General features: G+C 44.2%; 1 protein-coding gene across 3 annotated transcripts in view; it reads right to left on the bottom strand.

Annotated features, from left to right (window-relative positions):
• Nucleotides 1–14,995, bottom strand: part of SRGAP2 (SLIT-ROBO Rho GTPase activating protein 2) — a 229,223-nt gene that overhangs the window by 184,978 nt on the left and 29,250 nt on the right. The window lies entirely within an intron of this gene.

Genomic DNA, 14,995 nt, shown 5'->3' with positions numbered 1-14,995 from the left:
GCATACACACATATATACACATGTACACAATATTGTGTATAAACATATGTATATGTACACAAACACACACACACATATATGTACACAATAAGCAAGCTACAACCCTGCCCACCTTGCTTATGCTTAGCTAGGTTGGTATAAGCTAAGATTGCTTGATGAGACAAACTTAAAGGCTCTCAAGCTGAAACAGGAACTCCTGAGCTGGTACTTCAGAACACAGGACACAGCAGTAGTCTTTAAAGACCAGAGAAGGTTTTAAAGAGAGGGTGAGTTGTGGATATACAGAATGCTGACATGTAGTGAACATCAGAAAAAAAGGCGCAGAAGTTAAGTTATGTAAAGCAAAAGCTGCTTACTGAGGTCAGCGTGGGAGGAGTTAACTATTCTAGCCAGGGAAGGTGGCCCCTGAAAACACAGGTAGGCATCAAAAATATACACAGGGCTGGTAAAATTCTGGGTGAATGAAGCACAAGTCTAAGAACAAGGGGGTAGAGCTCAAGATTCATGGCAGAATTCCAGAGTGGTTGACTGCTGATATGTTGATTCCCAGCTAGAGTCCCACACTGGCTATGAACAGGGAGGAATTGGCTGAGTCATTGAAAAAGGTTAAGAAAAGTAATTCAGTTCCTATAGCCTCCTTTCTGATGAACGGAATCCAGCCCCAACCCCCACCACCACCACCACCACCAAAAAGGGCCGGTTCCATATCTGATGCATGATATAGAGCCTAAAACATCTTGTAGTGCTAGAAAGCAAGGAAACTACCAATGACAAGGGGTTCAGTTCAAGAACATGCACATCGCATGAAGGGACGCTTACTGACCTAAGATGAGACCAATGTGAGCGTCTAAAATAGTTAATAATAAGGAAGGCAGTGGGTTGAAACACAATCTATCTATCTATCTATCTATCTATCTATCTATCTATCTATCTATCTATCTATACCTATGAATTTGTAATAATATTCAGAAAAATACAATCTGTTGGTCACTATGGGACGTTACTAGGTCACTGATTCATTATTCTGAAAAGTGACTTTAAAATGTGGATGGAATAAGGAATTAAATATTTATTCACTCTTTCCTGTATAAAAGTAAATGTTTAGAAAGTCAGGGGGAAGATGAAACAACTATGGCAAAATGGCAATATTGCTTTATCTCAGGCTTTGGTCATTTTTTTTTTGCATCAGTTGGAATACATACCCCTACACAAACCATCAAAAAAACTCAAAGAGCAACACAGAACTTGGGGAAAGCAGCATAGAGTCTAGGCAGAGTGCAGGATACCAGAGGGGCAGTTTCAGCCTGGTAAGTTGAGCCCAGTGGAGGGACACACAGAGGCGCTAGTCTGCAGAGGCACCATGGGGCCCGCCCCATGAGCTTTCCATGATGACTGGCTCAGGAACTGCTTAAAAGGGGCATGCTCTTAGCCAAGTATAAATCACAGACATTCTGGGGGTAGGGGGCTGGGATCAAAACAGGGAGGGAAAAGCACAAGTGGTGGGAAGTTTTTATGGACTACACCTGAGAGGAGAAAGCCCACATTGCACAAAAACGAAGAATGATACACACACACACACACACACACACACACACACACACATTTATAATTTAAAAAAGGAAAGAAAAGGAAAGGGGGGGCATGGACTTACATGATTTCAACCAAGTGGAGCTGCGGAAATTATGGACATAGGAAGAGCTAGCAGAAAGCCATGTGCAGGGTCACAAAAGCCTCCTCGCTGGCTCATTCACCTCTCTGCATATCAAAAGCCAGTCACAACATCCCAGGCAGCAGGGGTTGTGAGCATCACCCCTCCCTAACCACCTCTCCAGTAACCAGCTGGGAAAGCATTCAGAAAACCCGCATCCTGACACACCACTGCCAAACAACTTAAACAGCAGAGAACAACCCATCTAAACAGCAATGTGGGCTGCCAGGAAAAGTTTTGCAGGGGCAATGAGTGGAGGAAAAACAGATCCCGTGGGGTCCCCTAAGACCCAGCCTCTTAGCTTCAGCATTTTTAAATGCAGAATCCATTTGCCTCTGGGGCCCAGGGAGCTCCACAGGCAGGCTGTCTCCTTCCATCTCCTCAAAGATAAATGAGCAGACTAGCTGGCCAGGAAACCACTCAGGGCAACACTCTTTATAAAGAATCTTTACAGGGGCAAAAAGGAATAGGTCTACAGGCTGCGCGAATTCCCCCGAGATTCTGGACATGACATCAGAATGCCTTTCCAGGTATACGCAACACTTTGTGGTCACTAGTATTTGGGCCACTGAGTATTAAGTGCGTTGCTAATTTGACGGACTCCTTCGCAGGCTCACCCCCTGATCTGGGTGCTGGTTACTATTGGCTGCAATTGTCACCATCCTGTGCCCTGGATTCTAAAAACAGCTCTTCACCTGCTCTTCCAATTCAAGTAATAATGTCTACCAAAGAAACGGGGAAAAAACTGAAAGAGAAAAGATACAATTAACATACTTCAAAGATAGCAAAAGAGGAAATGCTGCTGTAAGTGGGCTCACATTTATTTCCAAGGCAGGATTAATAGCCAAAAGGCTTTTGTCCAAATGAACAGCCAACCTAAAACAGCTACTGCGCGAAGGAAAAAAAAACAACTTGGTGAATTTTGTTTCCTGACTTTTTACCCCATAGACGGAAGAGCTGTCTCTGTAGGTTATGTGCTGAAAGGGAGAACCTAAGTCAGAATCCAAAATCCCCAACCACCCACACATCAGAGTGAGTTCTCCTGCGCCTAAGGCTGCACAGAGCTCTTTGGTAAGAAAATGTACAAACCACAGAGGCAAGCTCATCTCAGCAACTCAATTGCAAAGGTCCACTTTATCCAGATCAAGGGCTGCCAGAGCGACTGTGACCTCGTTAGAAAAAGCATCCACGTCTCAAAGGGCTACAAGGTTAACTACTGTACAGCACCTGAAGACGTGAAAGGAAGAATTCACTGGTGCTCCGAAATTCCACTGGTCCAGCTTTCAAAGGAACAATGTACATACAGAGTGACTCCTTGCTCCTAATTTTAGATCTTAATGTTTTGCTAGGTATCTTCAAGCAAAGCCCTAAGTCATTCTGGCCTTTATTATTTTGTCTACTTTATGTAAGAAAACTAAGCTGTCTACTTTATGTAAGAAAACTAAGCTAAAATAAATTTTGTAGCCACACCAAAAAGAAACTGTAAAACTATGACGCTGTACTTAAGATACTGAGCCTCACTTGACCCAAAAATGGCTGGCTGGAAGTTGGCATCTCCAGAATACTTTTTTTTTTTTTTTAAAGATTTATTTATTTGTGCATACAGAACTGGGTTACAGGCCAGAGGCTCAGGGGTGGTGAGAGGCTTCACCAGAGACAGAGTGGGGAGCAACACAGGCAGATGGACGAAATACACTGCTGCGGCGGGGAGCAGTGGGAGGGTCAGGAGAGGTCTGCCACGCCATGCGGTCATCTCCTGGGCAGGCGGGGATCGAACTCATGCTGCAGTGGCTTTAGCTTCTCAGTGCTGTGCTTTAACCCGCTGCGTCACCAGGGAAGGCCTAGAATACATTTTGTATCTAAAATGGAAATATATTGAAGTAAATAAAGAAAGGCTAGTGCCTTTGCTTATGTAAAACTGGATGCAGCAAAATAGGGCCTTTTTGCATGATTGGTACTGTCAAAGAAGCCACAGGGAGTAGAATCAAATACGACACATTTTCATGTACGATAAAAGCACCTTCTAAAATCAAACTTGGGCACCTTACGTCACACAACAGATGGTAAGAAATTAATAAATTTAACTCTTCTCTGCCACTCCAACTGCAGTTCAGTCAGTTCACAAACATTCTAGCAACTGCTATAGTTTCTCAAAGAGTCTTCCCTCACTTCACCCTACTTGAGGTGAAGTGCAGAAGACCACCTGCAGAGACCACACACACTTCAGAAGAGGATGGAGGAGGGCCAGCTTCAGGACACAGGCTGCACGGGGCAACAGAGAGTCCCCCGGACGTGCCTCCCTGGCCTAGGGGTTAGGTCTCTGGCTCTCACCAAAGAGAAGGCTCTGCCACCCTGATGAGCCACACATAGGCTAGACAGACGCCTGAAATAAGGAAGGCAGTAAAGAAAACGGACAGTTGACTAGATCAAGGCTTGCAGCTGGTCTGGCCACTCATCAAAAACTTTGAGTTTAAATGGAAGACACATTCTGATGTGACATGTCATAAAACAATTGGAAAACATGTCAGTTTCTTCTCTGCTCTACACATCTCCTGCCAGAGGAACAGGAAGCATGCCTCGGGTAGCTCCCATTCACCCTGTGCAATCTTGGGGATTTTCCACATCATCCATCTACACTAACCCAGAATGTCTTGATAAAAGCCCCCATTTGGAGTCTAGAGGGAAGTTATCAAATCTGAAAGCTACGAACTGTCAGTCAGAGGAGCCTAGATGCAGTAGACTATGAAATCAGATGTCGGAGAACTTCATCTTATTTTTAAAAGTTTTATTTTTGGATACGAGAACTGAGGGGTAACCAGAAGTAAAAGTATCCAGAGACAGCGTGGGGAACAGAGCAGGTAGAATGAAGTACATTGCTGAGAGGAGCAGTGGGAACGACAAGAGAGTTCTGCCGTGCCATGTGGGTCACCTCGCTGGCCTGGGATTGAACTAGGGTTGCAGTTTGTAGTGTTGAGTCTTAACCTCTTGCTCCATCAGGGAGGCCCCTCAAAGATCCTCTTTCTGACTGACCCCAAGCAGATTTAGGATTGTGGGTAACTCACATGAGTGAGAGAAAGAACTAATGGTTTCCCAGGTCCCTTCCAATTTTACTTTCTTCTGCTCTAATGACTAATAAAAAGTGATAGGAATTAGGTGAAGACTGGGTTAAACCAGTAGGAGCCAAGTGGGATTATGCTAAGAACACCTCTGTTCCAAAGAATCCTCTGGCATGTCCTCCCCACACCGGCCATCACACAGACGTGCAGTGACAGTCCTTTCACAGGACATTCATTGAGGGATTCGGGAACAAGCCTATTTATTCATTTAACCAAGAACTACTGTACAGCTTCCGGGTGTCAGGAATACTGATAGCAATGAACAAAATGACAAAATCCCTGTCCTCTTGAATTTAGTAACCTAGTGAGAAAGGGATTCAAATAGGAAGTGTAAGATGGATATGTTTTAGGAAAAGTGCCAACAAAGGACCTACTGCTAAAAGTGACTTTGTAGCAGAGCTTTAAGGCAGCGAGTCACAATGGGGAAAGAATGTTCCAGGCAGACGGAGTAGGGTCCTAAGGCAGAACTGTGTCCATCTGTCTGCCATGTTAAAGGAACTACCATGAGTCTCCTGTTGAAGAGTGAGGGCAGAAACTAGTAGAAGGCAAGGCCAAAGAGCTAACAGGGGTTGGAAAACCACCGGTGGGTTGAACAGAGGAGTCATATGAGCCGAATTCAATTTTTTTATTATTATTATTTTATTTAAAGATTTTTATTTATTTATGCATACAGAAATGGGGTACAGAGTGGGGAGCAGAACAGGCAGATCAACAAAGTACACTGCTGAGGAGAGCAATAGGCGGGTCAGGAGAGGTCTGCCGCGCCATGTGGATCACCTTCAGGGTAAGGGATCAAACTGGCACTGAAGTGGCTACCACTAGCTTGCAATGCTGCGTCCTTACCGGTTGTACTACCAAGAAGGGCCCCGAATTCAATTTTAAAAAGATGGCCTCTAGGCCCTCCCTGGTGGCACAGCAGGTTAAAGCACTGCACTAAGAAGCTTAAGCCACTTCTGCATGGGTTCGATCCCTACCTGCCCTGGAGGTGACCACATGGCACGGCAGACCTCTCCTGACCTGCCCGCTGCTCCCCTCAGCAATGTACTTCCTTGATCTGCCTGTTCTGCTCCCCACTCTGTCTCTGGTGAATCCTCTCACCGCCCCTGCACTTCTGGCCTGTACCCCAGTTCTGTATGCATAAATAAATAAATCTTTTTTAAAAAGAGATGTGGGAAACCCGTGGGGATTACAAATGAGATGGAAAAAAAAGGTACAAAATGATGTAAAAATAAACTGTTATAAAAAAAAAAAGAGAGAGATGGCCTCCACTATTATGTTCAAAGTGTAGGTGGCAAGATCAGTTAGGAGGCTGCTGAGCTAGTCCAGATGATGGCAGGAGAGCAGCAGTGGGGTAATGAAGGATGGCCAGAGTCTGGGATATACTCTAAAGGAGGATCAACAGGACACTGGGTACAGGTTTTTGGAAAATCTTGGAACACAGAAATCTAACGATGATGAGTGACACTTAATTCCAGCAATCACTGTAACATTTTAGTATACAGGGGCTTATTCATCTCTGTCATCAATGATTGATAGAGAACCTACTATAGGACAGGTGTGCAGAAATACTAGATGAAAAATCGTGGAACTAAAGATTAAGCCCAGATGTGAAGTTTGGGAAGTCATCAGGAGACAAAGCGACTGCCACCACCAATGGGTACTGACGGATTTTACTAACAATGAACCCGCCTCCCAGGTGAATTTATCTCTTTTTTAAAAAGTTCCCCTTTGGAAATTATTTCAGAGTAGCAAGTAGTGAAACTAAATATTTACTTAATAAAATAGTCACATAATCGAGCTGAGAATGAGAAGAACTTGGCCATTTCCCCAAAAGGCCATATATAATCACCAAAACGCACACCTCAGTATCTCCCATCTAAAATATAGGGAGGAGCATTTCATACATAATGGCATGTTTTATGAATACTCAATCAGGGCTGTAACTAGAAAAGGTATGATTATGAATGATAAATATTATTACAGCAAACAAGGAATAACTCAAGCAAATCTACACCACCCCTGTAAACCAAGCCACTGGGTTCTCTTTGAATGTGCCCTTCCTCTGTGAAGCTGAGGAAAGGAACGTTTAGAATTTTGTCCCAGGTTGCCCTGCTCTGAGAAGAGGGACAATTCCCAGCTACAGAAGCTCCTCTGTCAAAGTGATCTCTAGAGTCTCAAGGTGGATCATGCACAGGGACTCACAGCGTGCAAAAGAGAAAAGCAGAAAATTCAGCAAACGTGTATTATAAAGCAGTGTCTGGTAGAAGTTTTCCAAGTAATTCATTGATCATCTTGAAGGATAAGCTAAATTAAAACCTAACATTCATCAGCAGTAAGTGTGAAAACATCTTATTTACCAAAAGAGAAAAAGGGGAAGAAAGATAAGACATGTAAAGTGGTCGAGAGGGAAGCTGGCACATTTGGGAGACCCAGTCTGTGGCAGATTTGTCGCTGAGTGGGAAATCATTTGATGTGACCTTGGACTAATTGTTTAACTCCATGACTCTGTCTTCCATCTGTGCCCAAGTCTCCACTCACTGCAAAGGATTTCAGCCCCCTCCTCTCTTCACACACATGTCCAACACTATGGTAATGTCTCTGGAAACTTCAGGGTTTCCTGGCGAAGACACTCAATAACACACAATCGTCTTTACTTTAGTAAGATAATGAAGGGGTCAGCCTGCTCTGAGAAACAGTAATGGGGACTCCTCCCCAGCATTAAAGCTCCTGAATTGGGCCACAAAAACACTGCACCAAACAACAAACTCAGGGTTGGGACCAGCCTCTGCAGATGGCATGCAAGAAGCCATAGGCTGGAATCCATTCTCACATTAAGAACAATATTCGGGGCCCTCCCTGGTGGTATAACAGGTTAGGATGCAGCACTGCAGGCTAGCCACAGCCGCGTCAGTGTGAGTTCCATTTCCTGACCTGGAGGTAATGCACAAGGTGCAGCAGACCTCTCCTGACCCGCCTGCTGCTCCCCTCAGCAGTGTACTTCATTGATCTACCTATCCTGCTGCCCACTCTGTCTCTGGTGAAGCCTCTCCCCGTCCCTGCACCTCTGTATGCATAAATAAATAAATCTTTTTAAAAAAAAAAAAACAAACTATATTTGGGGGTTTAATAATGCTCAGTGGTGATTTAACATCACCAGTGTCTTCATAGTAGAAGTCCATGATCGTGAGCCCCTGGGCAAGTCATGACCCTGGATTTGGGGGCAAACAGTACTGAGAATTACAGAAGCAGCATATGAATGGCTGTTGGCACAGCCAGAGGAGGAGCAAAGTAAGTGCTAACCCCTCTTCCTTCCTGAGGCACTCCTCAATAAATACCAAACCCTATTACTCCATTACCACAGATCCAAAGAAAATAAAACAGGAAATGGTTCACCCATACAAATCTTATCTGTCTGTAGTCTCTTAAAACCCCTTGAGGGAACAGACAGGCCGAACTTTAATTGGGATCATAATGTGAAGAGTGCCAGGTATGCCAGGCTCATAAAATCCAAGTAATTCAGAGGAGACTGAATTTGTATGGCCAGCCTATACCTGGCCCACTCCATGACAGATGCAGGCCTAGCCCTTTGTCCCAGCTGCCAGGCAGCAAGGCTCCAGTGAGAGGTCTGTCAGGGCTTTCTATTCCGGTGATTGTGGTCCAAGAATAGCGCTCCCGAGCATGAAGTACGAGGAGGACTCAGGGCTGAGTTCCTCTACTATCCGACTTGCCATTTGAGAACTATTTAAAGCACAAGGCGAGCAAGTTTCCCTCTGAATGGGAGACTGAGAAGGAAAAACTAGACAGGATGAGAAAATTTTAAAGACAGTTCTACAATTCCTATGTGTAGTGCAACTTACACCAGCTCCAGTTTGGGCCCCAGGACCCACCCTTACCACACTTGGCTCTCTGTGAACCAACAAGAGAAAGAATGCTGACCTCACTTTACAAGTGGAAGAGTCGGGAACACCAGGAACACGTGAGCAGGTTGTCAAGTCGTGGCTAAGAACAGAAATGAGCAAAGCTGATGTCTTCCTTCCACCCACTAGGCCCTTAACTAGGCACTTCACCTTCTCTCACTCTAAGATAACAACCTCCCCACAAGTTATTCTGTTTACATTTTACAAGGAGAACACTGAGTTTCTGCGAGATGAAGCAATTTACTCAGAACGAATGACAGCTTGTACTTGGCACAGCCTGGATCTGAACCCATTTCTTTCTGATGCTCAAGCTGTTGTGTGGGGTTCTGCTTGTTAATACCCCATATTGCCTTTCCTGCTTCTGCCTGCCAATTCAAGGGTCCCAGGAACCTAAAATCCAAAACCATACACTCCATACATCTCCAGTCTTAGTACTGATGTCACCGACTTGATGAGCAACAGAAGAATCAGAGACAGAAACCAAACCCTAATTCCAACTAGCCAGACAAAACAGATAAATTCCACAGCAGAGAAACCTTTACAAACCTTTATTAGAAAAGAACAGAAGGCCTTCAGCCTCCAGGGACACTTCATCTCATCATTTCTCCAATTCCGACACCCCTTCACTTCAGCTGACTTCTGGGTCCAGCCTTGCGGGATCACTGCTGCAGTTAGCCTTCTTACATGAGACTAATTCTTTGTTGTTGTTTTTTAAGATGTATTTATTTATACAGAACTGGGGTACAGGCCAGACATGCAGGGACAGTAAGAGGATTCACCAAAGGCAGAGTGGGGAGCAGAACAGGGGAGACAGGAGAGGTCTGTGGCGCCATGAGGATCACCTCCAGGAAGCGAATGTGGACCGGAAGCAGCCGTGGCCGGCTTAGGGATGCTGTGCTTTAACCCACTGTGCCACCAGGGAGGGTCCTTGAACTCATTGTTTAACTCCATGCCTCTGTCTTCCATCTGTGCCTAAATCTCCATTCACTGCAAAGGATTTCAGCCCCCTCTTCTCTTCCAACACTACGGTAATGTCTCTGGAAACTTCAGGGTTAGGCACTTAACCAGGCCAACAGCTGCAGGTCTTTATTTGAGATTTCAGAGAAATCTCAATCAAATCAGGAGAGAGAACAGGAGATGCTGAGGTTCTTACACACATATCTTAAGGAAGAAAAATTTTCCTTTCTAAGCTCTAACTAAGAGGACTCTATCTTTTGAGATGGCTCAATAGGCTTGGTGTTCTGAGTGAGGAAGAAAGAAAGGAAATGAGATTTTTTTTCCACTTAGAAAAATGAGGAAGTAGGATGGTTTATATATGACCCAAGCCCTTTCAGAGTGTCTGCTTGGAGATACTGCCACTTTTTCAGGCCCTTCTCAGCCAAATCCCATCTCTATCAGGTTCTAATTAAAGACATGCCCTTTGTAAACACTGCCTTGCAGCTACTGTCAGTGTTAGATAAAACAATATACAGGGTGGGGGCTGGGTGAGTATCACCTTAGTATACCCAGTCTAGGTAAGGATAATAAAGATGATTCACTGACAGTAACAACATAGATCCTAGCCAACAGCCTCACCCTCCTAATCCTGCTACCTGGAAATGTTGTTCCCTATTAATCACACGATCAGGCAGGGAAGCTGGGTGACTGCTCCAACTTCAAGACTCGAATATACCCAAATCACTGAGCAACTAGTATGTGGCAGGGACTCCTCAGTGACCATAATTTACCTCAGGCATTGCTATTCCTGCTCTTTAACTGCCAGTGGCAAACTAGGTTCAACTACAAAGTGAAAGACTGAGCAACCTAGCAAAGAACATTTACGCTGCTGAAGGCTTAGTCCTGTGAGTCAAGGCACCCCTCCCTCTCAGCCTCTCAGATAAGAGGGCCTGCTTCATCTCCAAGGAGATCCAGATGGTTCCCATGGACAGAGTAAGACAGAAGGAAAATCCACTTCTTTAGCCTCATCTACTTTCTCGCCAGATCCCTTAGAACAATCATCCCCTCCTCCCTCACAGTCTGAGACACAAAAAATTAAAATTTTCTACCAAAAGAGGAAGGTCTGGAGGACAACAGCAGCTGTCATGAGTTTCCCTCTGACTGGAAGCCTCTTGGCGCTAGTGTGGGGAAGCAGGAATGCACATTCAGAAGCATCTAGTTTCCTGTTCTCTAGGTTAGAGTCCCAGCTAAGAATAGCACCCCATTCATGCCACTGTGTACACACATCCTTTCCACTTGCTGCTTTCTCTTATATATGCATGAAGCCCTGTTCTGGTACATTCTCCAAGGTAAATAAAAATATTTTTATATGAGCACAGAGCAGTAGTTTTATTCCCTGTCCAGTCTACAAAAGGCAGAGGAATTGCACTCCAAAGCTGAGTGTCACAGCGATAATTCACAGAGGGACGCTCCAGAGACACTCAGAGATGGCAGTCCAGGGGCAACACATTTAGGATGCCCAGTACCTGCCCAGAATCTCACCTTTATGTATGCCCTAATCCTAAAGGCCCAAAATTTCAATCACTTTTTATTAAGTTGAAAACCCTGTGAAATCACCTGCAAAGTGGCAATTCACATCATTTAATCTGTAGCTCTAACTGAATCCTAAAAACCAAATAGGGCATTGTAATAATGTGTAAGGATGCAAAAATCCATTATTTCCGGGAGTGGGGAGTGAAGGGAAGGGGGAGCAGGAAGACCATTTCTTATTAGTCCTTGGCAACTAAACGATTTTGCTGAAAGATTAAGATCTAGGGAACACATTACAAGAAAGGCCTGGAATTGGTAAGGCAGCCACTCACTCGCTTATTCCCTGGCCATGTCCATTCCAGACTCTCAAGAGCTCCTAGAGAAGCAAGCAGGTACAACACACATAGAAACTGCTACTCCATGGACAAGTACAAAGTCTTCACGCTTTGAGCAGCTCAACTACAACACTCTGCACACTGAATTTGCCTGGTCATTTGTATATGGGCCTCACAGACAAATGATTCAAAGGTAGGACAGGAACCACACTCTGTGAATTCCCGGCATCCGAAAGTTCTTATTCGTATGCTCCACGATGTTTGTTGAATGACTTTTAGAGACTGGATTCCCCTCTGTAAAAAAGATGTAACTAAGCAGTGTTTCTTATGTAGTAGACCAGACTACTAATTATAGCACTGGGAAGGGAAGAGTAGACTCCTGATTACAGAACTGGAGAAAAAAAAACAACAGGGAGTGGGCTCTACCCTTTACAATCAAAGTAGTCTGAAATAACAGACTAAAGTCTGTCTCTAGCTGTGAGTGTAGCAACATATTTTTCTCTCTCAATTTAACATCTTTTGGTTTAAATTGATTGCCCTACTTTACAATCATAAGACCATCCTTATTTTATAAGCAAAGCATGAGAAAGATGTTTCAGGAACTAAAGAAAAGGGCACAGCAAAAACCACATGCATTGTCTTTTGGAAAGAAGTAGCCACTGGGGAGGTGGGGGAAGCCCCCATCTAGGGGGCTGGGATGCCTTTCATGAGTGTGATATTTTTTTAAAAAATCTAATTCAAATAGGAATCAAAATAGCTATGTTGAACTAAAGGGATCAAGATGATAGAAGAGATTAGGCTGCCTACTAGAACTGAAGAAGGTAAAACACACTGAGTGTCTGTAAAACGCCCCCCTAGACTCAAAAGACTTAAAAGAGTCTTTGAATCACCTTCTAAAGTCAATAATCATTTCTAAGGAAACAGCAGGTAGAAAACTAGCTGCAAAAAAAAAAATAAATAAATAAAATTAAAAATAAAATCATCTTTCAAAATTGACTATTTTGAACATTCAGAAATATTCCCTCCTTGAATATTTCTTCAATATTCTGAAATATTCAGGAAATCGTTCCCTTCAAATATTCAATGTTCCGAGCAAGGCATAGATCACTTCCTGATCTGAGATCTTTTATCCAGACATTGACCTGTGAAGAAGGAAGGCAGGCCCAGCACTACATGGTTTGGAAGCAGAGGAAGTCTTTATCCTAATGAATTGAGCTCATCAATTTAACTGCGTATTTGATCCCAAGACCTTTCCTGAGCCTGATGACCCTAGGGAGGCCCTTTAGTGAGGCTGTCTCCAGGGTGGCCCACTCGATCACAGCCACCAGCAGACAAGAAAAGGCCATTGGGGAGAATCTTATTTTATTATGTAAATTACCAGAAGCCACATATAGCTCTTCCCCTCAGCACAGAGTCCCTGTCCCTCTTTCTAAGCAGCGATGAGGTGGGGGTGGCACCAGTAAAAATGAAAATGACTGGACTGGCTGCTCCCTTTGAAGTTAGAGGGTCCTTCCCCTAACTGGAGGCACCAACTTCAGTTTCTTTTTTTCTCTCTCAAACCCATTTCAATCTATTTCTAAGGAATGCCAGGGGCAACATAAGTGGAAAATAGTTGAGGTCAAGTTCAGAAGCCCTACAGGAAAAGTACACAGACTTTAGAGTCAGCCTTTGGAAACCTGCCTCTCAGTTGCTACTGGTTGATACTGGGTGGCAGGGCACCTAAACTGGCCAAGGCCTCACTGCCCAAATACTTTGCCAAACACTGCAAATACTGACTGGGTTCTTCATTGGCGGGCACAACTGCAAGACTGCTCAGGCTTAAGAAATAACAACAAAGGGATTTATTTAACAAATAGGAAAAACAAGTTACTGAGACTAATAACGGCTGTTCACTTTACCCAAAGGCTTGTCCAGTACTGTCCAGTCCTACACAAAGACCATTATGATGGCTTCTTCCCGCCACTGAGGATGGGCAGCTCCTCTCCCGAACGACAGGCCACATGTCTAAGATAGTGTCTTTCTGCCACTGTGGAAATGTGGCAGCCATACTATAGGCCAGGATCCGACTCACAAACACAGCAAAAGAATGAACAGATTTATGGTCTTCAGCTTCTGGTATCAGTGTCACTGTGACCTTGAGCGTTACTTAATTTTCCTCTGAGCCCCAGATTCCTCTCTAAAACTGGGATGATACCACCTCACCTAACAAAACTGTTGTATGTTTTGGAGGAAGCTTTAGAAAGTCAGGTTTTGAGAAGGTTGTGGAGACCCACAACCCTAAAATAATTCTTTCTATCTGCAGGAAGCAGAAACTGGATATGAACCAGAAGAGGAGTGACACCTGGAAGCAGCCTAGGTGTGAACAACGTGTGCTCTCACGCGTGACAAGGAAGATTCAGGGAGCCAGTTCTGGGAGTCTGAGTCCAAACTGGAAGAGACTTGAGCTTTCCACTATGACCATATCACACATTTCCAGACACACGACTGATAGCAACGCAGAATTCTCACCTGCTCTAGAATTCCTGAGTTGGCCAACTTCAACCAATTCAGAATAAAACCCAAAAATGGCCAAAAGCAGTCAATGTCTTTCTTTTCAAGGAACATAAAGTACAAGAGAGATCCAGAGAATTCTTTCCAACGTGAAATCAGCCTTGTTAATAAATAAAACCACCCCCCTCAATCAAAAGATTACTCTTCTTAAGAATCTGTCAACACACAAACAGACAAATGGACAAAGGGAGTCACACAGCAGCTTAAAACCTCTCTGACTGAAAAGCACACCAAGAATCACTGTATTGAATTTCCCGGTCAGGGTATCTTTATATCAGTTCTAAACCAAGCACAAAATTAGCTACTGCTTTGCTTTTGAGAAGAGAAACTCAGATAAGGTCTTTTCTGAATGCTGTCCTCCAACCGATAAACAAGGTCAAGTCTGCCATTGAAACTCACCTTGCAAAGAGATTTTGTTTGCAGCCCATGGGGGTTTGGTTTGTTGCAGCCATCGCCGCCACAGCCCTCCTGACCCACAGACTAGCAGGTTTTTTAGATTTACTTCTGGTTATGAATGAAATTGTAAAGACTGGGTTTATGGCATCTGCCCGGCCCAAACATGGAAGGACTCTCTAAATTCAGCTGAGAATCCATCTCATACCAACTTCTATGGAATTTACTTCAACCATCGTGCTCTGCTCCTCTCCTCCCAGCCCAGCCTTGGAACCCACAAGGGGTCCTATGGGGCTGCAAGCAGTGCCCCAAAATACTCACGTCCTGAAGCATGGACTAAGAGATGCCACCTAAGCTTTAGTCACAGTTCTGGACATAGCTCATCGGTAGCTCCAAGAACCTGATTTTCCAACCTGGCATGAGAAGCTACCTCTGCAAGAAGAAAATGTCTCAGAAAAGCATTATGTGCAAGAAGGCACAAGTACCAACTATCAAAGACTGCAATCCCTT

The sequence above is a fragment of the Condylura cristata genome, unplaced genomic scaffold (genome assembly GCF_000260355.1).
Source record: "Condylura cristata isolate star-nosed mole 26May11 unplaced genomic scaffold, ConCri1.0 scaffold00018, whole genome shotgun sequence".
NCBI classification, from domain to species: domain Eukaryota; kingdom Metazoa; phylum Chordata; class Mammalia; order Eulipotyphla; family Talpidae; genus Condylura; species Condylura cristata.
This window is presented reverse-complemented; position numbering and strand designations above follow the sequence as displayed.